Source organism: Mobula hypostoma, chromosome 7 (assembly GCF_963921235.1).
Source record: "Mobula hypostoma chromosome 7, sMobHyp1.1, whole genome shotgun sequence".
NCBI classification, from domain to species: Eukaryota; Metazoa; Chordata; class Chondrichthyes; order Myliobatiformes; family Myliobatidae; genus Mobula; species Mobula hypostoma.
In genome coordinates this window covers 118,986,770-118,998,488 of record NC_086103.1, presented here as the reverse complement: position 1 = coordinate 118,998,488, position 11,719 = coordinate 118,986,770, and positions in this window count along the sequence as shown.

Genomic DNA, 11,719 nt, shown 5'->3' with positions numbered 1-11,719 from the left:
CCTCCATTGGACTCACAGACATTGGACTTCAACCTCCACTGGACTCACAGACGTTGGACTTCAACCTCCATTGGACTCACAGACATTGAACTTCCAACCTCCATTGGACTCGCAGACATTGGACTCACAGACGTTGGACTTCAACCTCCATTGGACTCACAGACATTGAACTTCCAACCTCCATTGGACTCACAGACATTGGTCTTTCAACCTCCATTGGACTCACAGACATTGGACTTCCAACCTCCATTGGACCCACAGACATTGGACTTCAACCTCCATTGGACTCACAGACATTGGTCTTTCAACCTCCACTGGACTCACAGACATTGGACTTCCAACCTCCATTGGACTCACAGACATTGGTCTTTCAACCTCCACTGGACTCACAGACATTGGACTCACAGACGTTGGACTTCAACCTCCATTGGACCCACAGACATTGGACTTCAACCTCCATTGGACTCACAGACATTGGACTTCCAACCTCCATTGGACCCACAGACATTGGACTTCAACCTCCATTGGACTCACAGACATTGGTCTTTCAACCTCCACTGGACTCACAGACATTGGACTTCCAACCTCCACTGGACCCAAAGACATTGGACTCACAGACGTTGGACTTCAACCTCCATTGGACTCACAGACATTGGTCTTTCAACCTCCACTGGACTCACAGACATTGGACTTCCAACCTCCATTGGACCCACAGACATTGGACTTCAACCTCCATTGGACTCACAGACATTGGTCTTTCAACCTCCACTGGACTCACAGACATTGGACTTCCAACCTCCATTGGACTCACAGACATTGGTCTTTCAACCTCCACTGGACTCACAGACATTGGACTTCCAACCTCCATTGGACCCACAGACATTGGACTTCAACCTCCATTGGACTCACAGACATTGGACTTCCAACCTCCATTGGACCCACAGACATTGGACTTCAACCTCCATTGGACTCACAGACATTGGTCTTTCAACCTCCACTGGACTCACAGACATTGGACTTCCAACCTCCACTGGACCCAAAGACATTGGACTCACAGACGTTGGACTTCAACCTCCATTGGACTCACAGACATTGGTCTTTCAACCTCCACTGGACTCACAGACATTGGACTTCCAACCTCCATTGGACCCACAGACATTGGACTTCAACCTCCATTGGACTCACAGACATTGGTCTTTCAACCTCCACTGGACTCACAGACATTGGACTTCCAACCTCCATTGGACTCACAGACATTGGTCTTTCAACCTCCACTGGACTCACAGACATTGGACTTCCAACCTCCATTGGACCCACAGACATTGGACTTCAACCTCCATTGGACTCACAGACATTGGACTTCCAACCTCCATTGGACCCACAGACATTGGACTTCAACCTCCATTGGACTCACAGACATTGGTCTTTCAACCTCCACTGGACTCACAGACATTGGACTTCCAACCTCCACTGGACCCAAAGACATTGGACTCACAGACGTTGGACTTCAACCTCCATTGGACTCACAGACATTGGTCTTTCAACCTCCACTGGACTCACAGACATTGGACTTCCAACCTCCATTGGACCCACAGACATTGGACTTCAACCTCCATTGGACTCACAGACATTGGTCTTTCAACCTCCACTGGACTCACAGACATTGGACTTCCAACCTCCATTGGACTCACAGACATTGGTCTTTCAACCTCCACTGGACTCACAGACATTGGACTTCAACCTCCATTGGACTCACAGACATTGGACTTCCAACCTCCATTGGACTCACAGACATTGGACTTCAACCTCCATTGGACTCACAGACATTGGACTTCAACCTCAATTGGACTCGCAGACATTGGACTCACAGACATTGGACTTCCAACCTCCATTGGACCCACAGACATTGGACTTCAACCTCCATTGGACTCACAGACATTGGTCTTTCAACCTCCACTGGACTCACAGACATTGGACTTCCAACCTCCATTGGACTCACAGTCATTGGACTCAACCTCCATTGGACTCGCAGACATTGGACTTCAACCTCCATTGGACTCACAGACATTGGGCCTCCAACTTCACCAATGGACTCGCAGACCCAGACTCAGGGCAGAGAATTTGAATGAAGCAACTTTGAATGGTGTTGGTTATTTTCTTATTTCTCAAACATGATCTTCCTTAATGAATAATGAATAACTGTAATTAAGTTTGAAATTCCTTTCTTCTTTCTAGCTTGCATTTGAATCCACCCCAAACTGATATTGCCTAATTTATTTGTTGCAGCATTGAGGTTGTAGCTCGTAGTCACTATTCTTGCTGTTACGTCCAGGGTGCAAATGGTTGAAGGATTAATCAAATTGATTAAAAGGCATTTGGTGTTTTGTTGCCAAACAAGAATTGACCTTTCTGTGTTGCATCATCCAATGGTGGATTAAAATAACCATGTGCTACAACAGTAGAAGCAGCATATTATAGACCAAACATAGTGACTGCTCAATTGATCGGATCAATGATGCTTGGGATCTTTACCTCTTGTTACTTTTGCTATTGTTATATTGTGGCAAAGTTACTTCTGATCAGAAAGTGGACAGAATAGTGTAGGGATTTTGCTGATTACCACACCAGCCACTTTCCCATTGTCCGAAGGAGCATAGTTCTCAATCACATTTCCAGGAGATAGAATATCCCTCTATTCAACAAAGTAGTTCCACTAAAACTTTTTGACTTTACTGGATGTCCTACATAGATGTGATAAGATGCGTATACCTCTTTGATAAACCTAACTCCAAGTGAGGCAAAGTATGTGACAGAAAGGTTGCAGAATCACTTTAAACTGAGAGACATCTTCAGAGATCTCTACAGGTTCAGAACCAGGGAATTAAGGTTAGCCAAGACTGTTGGTGATTAAATAGCTTCAAGAATCTATCCCAATATTGTAATTTTAGGTACGTTCCTGAATTAGGTGGTGGACAAGTTCATGTGCAGTGCAACAAGCAAATAATTTCAATCTGTGTTAAATGCACAATACTTAATGTATGGGTGTGTATGTAAAATCATCACATCAATAGAGATAGCTTCCGAAACTGCAAAAAGTATGTGAGGTAGTGCATAATCTGTTTCTGAGCAATCTGCATCAGCAAAGGCAGGAGCTTGTGTACCAAACACAAGGCACATGACTGAGCACAGAATAAAAGGCAAGACCAGTGTAATGGAGATCATGCATCGCAGGTACTGCAGTTTAGGAAAGTGTATTCCTTCAATTGCTAAAGGGAAGGGCACATATTTTCAGTGTGTAAGGTTACACCCAGGTGATGAGGTGGCAAACAGGAGTCAGATTGGTCAGATGGTTGAGTGGTGTCATAGCAATGTCAGCAAGACCACAGAACTGATCGTGGACCTTAGGAAGGGGAAGTCAGGCAAACTAGCACTGGTCCTCATTGAAGTAACTGCAGTGAAAAGGATGAGCAGCTTCAAATTCCTGTGTGCCAGTATCTCAGAGTATCTATCCTGGACTCAACACGTCAATGCAACCATGAAGAAGGAGCGACTATTTCCTTAGAACTTTAAGAAGATTTGGCTTATGATCAGAGATTCTGATAAACTTTTACAAACATACAGTGGAGCATATTCTTTTTTTATTTAAATCTTTTTATTAATTATTATTGAAAATCAACAAAAAATACATTAATCAAATCAACATATCAGTATGTACAATAAGAGTTAAACTATCAAATAACTGATTGACCAAGCTAAACAGTATTCCAATAATAATAAGAAGAAAAAAACATGTTAAAACTATTTTTTTTGGAAAAAAGATAGAAGGAAAAAAGAACCCCTACTAACTAAGACAAACAAAAAAAACCCTACTAACCAAAAAAAAACGAGAAAAAAAACCTATTGGGAGCACAACCCCGGAGCTATATGCCATACAAGCTTCCATAAAAGAAAAACATCAATCTGCCAATCAAATCTAATTACACAAGAATCAGAAGGGGACCATCTTAATTAACTCAAATCAGATGATAGTAGCAGGCAAAAGAACCCCACCTTTTCTCAAAGTCAAATCGAGGATCAAAAGTTCGACTTCTAATTTTCTCTAAACTAAGACATGACATCACCTGAGAGAACCATTGTATCTAAGTGGGAGCAGAGGCATCTTTCCATGTCAATAAAATAGCCCTTCTAGCCAATAATGCAATTACATGTTGATCTGATATAGAAATACCATGAATATATTGAGGAATTATACCGAACAAAACTGTCAATTTATTAGGTTGCAAATTAATTTTTAAAGCTTTAGAAATTATAGAGAAAATAGATTTCCAAAACTGCTTTAATACAGAACACGACCAAAACATATGTGTCAATGTAGCTGTCTCAGTTTTACAACTATCATACTGACTATCAACATTAGGATATATTTTCAACAGTCTCTCCTTTGTCAAATAATAACGATGTACAATTTTAAATTGAATTAGAGAGTGACAGGCACAAATCGAAGAAAGTTAACCAACTTCAAAATTCGCAACCAATCCTTTGTTATCAAGGTCATGTTAAGCTCTCTTTCCCAATCTTGCTTAATCTTATGTAAAGGATAATTATACTGTTGTAATAGTAAATTATAAATTTTCCCAATAAAACCTTTCACTAAAGGATTCATTTTTAAAATAATGTCTAACAGGTCAGAATCTTGTATATATGGAGAATTACTTAAATATTCTTGTAAGAAATGTCTGACCTGAAGATATTGCAAGAAATGTGATTACGAGTGAGGAGGGAGGAGAAGATAGCGGCGCAACGCAGCACACGCAGCCATTCTGAATGATATTGTATGTGTTAACTAGGGGGCCATGCACAATCCTGGTTTGATGGAGACAGCCGTGAGAAGCATGGAGGAACACCTGGAGAAACTTCTGAAATGCCTGCTTCGCAGCCGCTGCTACGGTGCGATCGAGAATGTCCGGAGGGGAAGGCCCCAAATCCTCGGCTTTGCCTATTGCCCGTTGCTGGGGCCGGGGTCAAAGTGCTCAGCAGAGATGGTGCTCGGTGCTCGGTGTCAGAGAGCTGGTCGGAGGCTCGGAGTTTTCGGACGGACTCGGAGCCGGACTGTGGTCGGATGCTTACAGGATGCTGCATCGTCAAGTTTGCGGCACTGGAGGTTCACCGTCTGTGTGAGATGATGGGACTTTTGAGAGACTTTGAGACTTTACCGTGCCATGGTCTGTTCTTTATCAAATTAAGGTATTGCTTTGCATTGTTGTGACTATGTGTTATAATTAAGTGGTTTTTGTCAGTTTTTCAGTTGGTTTGTCATGTGTTTCTGTGATATCATTCTGGAGAAACATTGTATCATTTCTTAATGCATCCATTACTAAATGACAATAAAAGAGGACTGCGTGTCTCATAGCCTAATCTAATATGTAGTTACTAATTTCTCAAAAGACATCAATCGGCCTTCTTGAAACAGATCCATGAAGGAATAAACTCCTTTATTCCTCCAAAGAGAAAAAGTAGCATCACTGAGTGAAGATTTAAATAAATAGTTTCGATAAATTAAACTAAGAATGTTAAATTTTTTAAGATTAAAAAATTACAAAACTGGTTCCAAATTCGTAATGACTGCTTAATCATAGGATATAAATTTAGAATAGAAATTTTGGCTAGTTATACAGGTAAAGGGGCTCCTAATAGTGAAGTTAAGTAAAATTGTTTCACAGCTTTCAATTCCAAATCAACCAAAGGTGGTCGTTCATTTTTATCAGTCCAATATAACCAAGAACACACATGACGTATATTAACCGCCCAATAATACATTCTTAAATTAGGCAGAGCAAGACCTCCATCGTTTTTTGGTTTTTGTAAATGATATTTTCCAATTCTTGGTCTTTTATTATTCCATACAAAAGATTAAATAATAGAATCTACCTGATCAAAAAACTTCCTAGTTAAAAAAAAGGAAAATTTTGAAATACATATAAAAATTTTGGTAAAATGATCATTTTAACTGCATGAATTCAGCCAGCTAACAAAAGTGTAAGTGGATTCCATCTACAAAATATTTGCTTCATAAAATCCACTAAGGGAACCAAATTAGCTTTATAAAGGTCTCTATAATTTTTAGTGTTGATAATACCTAAATATTTGAAAGAGTCTGTAACTTTAAAAGGAATGTCATCATATATAGAAGCAGAATCATTTAAAGAAAATAATTCACTTTTATTAAGGTTTAATTTATATCCCGAAAACATATTCTGTCTGGTTGTATAGAAGCATAGAAACATAGAAAACCTACAGCACAATACAGGCCCTTCAGCCCACAATGCTGTGCCGTACAGGTACTTACTTCAGAAATTACCCAGGCTTACCCATAACCCTCTATTTTTCTAAGCTCCATGTGCCTATCCAAGAGTCTCTGAAAAGAGTCTGTTATCGTATCCGCCTCAACCACCGTCGCTGGCAGCCCATTCCATGCACTCACCACTCTCTGCGTAAAAAACTTACCCCTGACATCTCCTCTGTACCTCCTTCCAAGCACATTAAAACTGTGCCCTCTTGTGCTAGCTATTTCAGCCCTAGGAAAAAGCCTCTAACTATCCATACAATCAATGCCTCTCATCATCTTATACACCTCTATCAGGTCACCTCTCATTCTCCGTTGCTCCAAGGAGAAAAGGCCGAGTTCACTCCAACCAGTTCTCATAAGGCATGCTCCCCAATCCAGGCAACATCCTTGTAAATCTCCTCTGCACCCTTTCTATAGTTTCCACATCCTTCCTGTAGTGAGGTGACCAGAACTGAGCACAGTACTCCAAGTGGGGTCAGACCAGGGTCCTATAGAGCTGTAACATTACCTCTCGGCTCTTGAACTGATCCCGCAGTTGATGAAGGCCAATGCACCGTATGTCTTCTTAACCAGCACAGTTAACAGCAGAGTCAACCTGCACAGCAGCTTTGATTGTCCTATGGACTCAGACTCCAAGATCCCTCTGATCCTCCACACTGCCAAGAGTCTTACCATTAAGACTATATTCTGCCATCATATTTGACCCACCAATCACGCCTGGCATGGAAACTCCAAAGCATAGGAAGGCAAGAGGCTACAGGAGGTGGTAGAATCACCCAATTCCATCACCTGCAAAGCTCTCCCAACTATCAAGGACATCAACAGTTGGAGCCTCTGCAAAATGACATCCTTCATTGAGGATTCCTACCTTCCAGATGAAGCTGTCTTCTCACTGCTGCCATCTGGCATGATGGTTCAACAAGAGCTTCTTCATTGCTGCCATCAGGTCATTTAATTGACCTGATAGACACTAATTCTATATCAGACTACATTTCCCACAGCCTGCACTAATGTAATTATGTTTATTTTGTCATGTAAGTTATGTATAAATTATGTTAATTTAAGTTGATCCAATTCATGTTTTTGTTATGTTTGTAACGTACCGTGAAAAAACTCATTTTCATGGCATTTATACCTTAGGTATATGTGCCCATGACAATAAACTTCACTTGGAAAACTAAATGTCAGGTTCTCAATTTTAAGGCAAACTACTGACAGCAATCTGAAGAGGCTCAGGAAAAAAATGAAGATGGTGAGCAGAATAAACAGCGAATCTTAAAATGCGTTTGTGCTACTTGCATCAAAAATAGAAAATGCAACCATTTTTAAAGTAGAAATGAAAGTTGACAATCAATGTATGGACAACAAACACACAACAAAGTTGCTGGTGAACGCAGGACTGACGAAGGGTCTCGGCCTGAAACGTCGACTGTACCTCTTCCTAGAGATGCTGCCTGGCCTGCTGCGTTCACCAGCAACTTTGATGTGTGTTGCTTGAATTTCCAGCATCTGCAGAATTCCTGTTGTTGTGTTTTTAAAAAATCAATGTATGGATATTAATATCAATACAATAGATGAAAGATTGATTATGAGCAGAAATAAGTACATCAACAAGTTTATTGAATTGCCTTTAGCAAAAAGCATGCTGATTCTGAAAACTTATTCAGGTGAAACAGTGTACCATGAGGTCAATGTAGTGCATAGTGTTTCATACTGGTCAAAAACTGAATCTAACAGTCACATCAGGTAAAAGCAGAAGCAGGCAAACTCTATACGTAGACTGGGACAAAAAATTGCAAGTAGATTGAAAATATGTATTTAGTGTGAGGACTTCATAAATACTTGTAGTCAAGCTTCTAAAGAAGATTGAAAATATGTTCAAAAATTCACGTGCCAGCATAAGGGAGCATAAAATTCAATTGCTATTGATTAAAGACAAATGCAAACCAATTTACAACAAATGGAGTCTGCTACCAGATGTGTTAAAAGACTCACATGGGGATGGGTGGAACAACTCCAACATAAGATGTATAAAACTCCAGAATGTGATTGTTGGCACCTAGTATGTAGCGTCCTCAGCAGATAGAAATGTTTGGTTTTGCATGGACTATAAAGTAATTTCATTTGAACTGTGGATGATGAAAAGTACTTGTTTCTCTCACTGGATTTGTTTACTGAATTGACTGGGGTTAAATTCCTTACCAAGATGGACAAATTACATGAATTTGCACAATTCAAGATGTTGTAACAGTCAACAACATTTAGGAGCTTTACTCATAAGCCAAGCTGCACGTGTGAGGTCATTACCTGAAATATTTTAGGCTACCAGGGGCTAATTATTTGAGAGGGACTTCAACATTGTCAGCGCAACCAAGATGAAGTTTTAATCTCAACTATCACAGAGTTGGAAATTCCTCAGATTACTTGAAGATATTCATCAGGCTTTGTGAGCATAACCTTAAGCCCAAAAAGTTCAACTGCTCCTTTGTGAAGAAAGAAGTGGTGTATTTGAGCCTGAGGATGAATGCAAGCAATCCAAAAACAGCCAGAGAAGAGATTGTTGTCCTGGCCAAAATTTGAAAACCTCACAGTGTCATGGGACACTTTGTCAGATCTTTTGTCCTGTTTCTGTCTGATTTCAGGTACTGCTATCACTGCATCAGCTTCTGAACATCTCCAAAAGGCGGTGCCAGTATCCATCATTTAGGACCCTCACTATATGGGACATACCCTCTTTTCATTACTACAATATGGGAAGAGATACTGCAGCCTAAAGACCCACACTAAACAATTCAGGTACAGCTTTTTCCCCTCCACAATCAGAATTCTGAATTGTCCCTGAACCCATGACCATTACCGTATTATTCTTTATTTCTTGCTCTCTCTATATATATTTTTAAATTATTTATCTACTTATTTATTGTTGTGATTTATAGATTTTTATGTCTTTGCACTGTACTGCTGTGGCAAAACAACAAATTTCACAATAAAGCTGATTCTGTTTCTAAGACTGATAAATCATTGAAAAGTAACAATCAAAAGTGTATAACCTCAGTAAGAAAACTGTTTGCATTGAGTTCCTCATGGTATACTTTAAAACCAAGTCCTAGTTAAAGGTCTAATGATTTCTCTAATTATGGAATGGGGGCATTGATAAGTCTACTTGGAGTTTGCATGTTCTCCCTGCGATCATGTGGAATTCCTCCCACATCACAAAGAAGTCGGTAGGTTAATTGACTACTATGAACTTGGTGAGACCACACCTGGAGTATTGTGTGCAGTTTTGGTCCCCTAATCTGAGGAAAGACATTCTTGCCATAGAGGGAGTACAAAGAAGGTTCACCAGATTGATTCCTGGGATGGCAAGACTTTCATATGATGAAAGACCGGATCGACTAGGCTTATACTCACTGAAATTTAGAAGATTGAGGGGGGATCTTATTGAAACGTATAAAATTCTAAAGGGATTGGACAGGCTAGATGCAGGAAGATTGTCCCCGGTGTTGGGGAAGTCCAGAACGAGGGGTCACAGTTGAAGGATAGAGGGGAAGCCTTTTAGGACCGAGATGAGGAAAAACTTCTTCACACAGAGAGTGGTGAATCTGTGGAATTCTCTGCCACAGGAAACAGTTAAGGCCAGTTCATTGGCTATATTTAAGAGGGCGTTAGATATGGTCCTTGTGGCTAAAGGGATCAGGGGGTATGGAGAGAAGGCAGATACAGGGTTCTGAGTTGGATGATCAACCATGATCGTACTGAATGGCGGTGCAGGCTCAAAGGGCTAAATGGCCTACTCCTGCACCTATTTTCTATGTTTCTATGTTTCTATGAACTGCTCCTGGAGCATACGTGAATGATAGATTCTGAAGTAAGTTAGTTGGAAAGTGTGAGAACTGGTTACAGGAAAAAATAGTGAATGAGGTTGATCCATGAGAGCCCCATACAGAAATTAGCTTTTATCTTGAACAGAAATCAGCAAATACAGTTAGCATCACACATGCTATTGATGATGAAGGGAGAAAATGAGAATTTGGTTATTATATTTGGATCAAATTGGTTACTCTGATGAGCAACCAGAAACCTTCATTGGCCATTCTTGGAATTAAGAATGTAATTGTTGACTCAAGCAGTGAGCGATCTTCCTATCCCATTATGATGATGGTCTAGAAGTTTGAATGTGCAAACAGAATGTCACAATGAATGCTTTATCCAGATTGCCCCACACATAGATGCAGACATAGATACAGAGAGAACTAAATGATTACCAAATAGAAAATGGTCATCGTGTTGAACATGACCATCAGAAGGACTGAGTATTTATAGGAAAAAAAAACATAAGTAAACTTTGAGAGTTTGACTTCATTTGTAAATCTTGCATGGAAACATGAATTTTTCTACCACTGATATTATAAGCCAGGGCTGTGCTGAATGGGGCCACTCAGTAGTTACACAAAACAGACTATAAAGCAGAATTAATGGACGAATTTCACTCAGAATGTTTACATGACACCAGTACCTTGTAGTTTATCATTATGCCTTAAACAAAGAACTGGAAATGCCACTTAGCAAGACTGGAGATCATAGTTAGTGGGAGCTCCACTCCAAATGTAAAAAGGTCTAAAAGAGATCACTCCAGAGTGTTCATATAGCAAGTCCTACAGAAAAGATGTGAACAGACTTCTCATGTTGGTAGGCAATCAGAAACCAGTATTAAGTAAAGCATATTGAGTTATCCACTGAACAGACAATAGAAAAAAAATCAAGTCTATTTTTAAACCATGAATCTTCCTAGGAAGATCATACAGGAGAATGGATGGAAATTTCTGTTCTTACAATTTGTGGAATGGAATTAATGTAACCATTGCTTTACAGTTTATCATCAAGCTTCAAACACAGAAGCTGAGAGATTGATATGCACAATGAAAGGGCATTGAAAAAGCAAGTGATGCAAGGTAAATGAAATATTGATTCATAGATTTTCTCCGGAGCTAAAGGTCAATGTTCCCTCCAAAACAGGATACACTGATTCTGTCATAAGGGGGCATTGGGAGCAGACTAAAATGCTAGACACAGGCACTGAAGTACTAGGAACAGGACAAGGTTTATCAAGCAAGCAAGGGGAGTCAGGAAGAAATTACGCTGGATGTGGACACAGGCCCTGGACGAGACAAGGACACTGGGCCTGGGCTAGGACTAAGACTAGGAAAGCGGGACCAGGACAAGGAACTTGGAACTAGGAGCTTGGGCTAGGACTCCGGGCCAGAGACTGGACAGGGACCCGGAACCTGGGTCTTGACTCGGGCTCGGACCCTTGATCTAGGCAAGGACAAGACGTGGAACTCCTGCACAGGACAGGGCACATGGACAGGACGA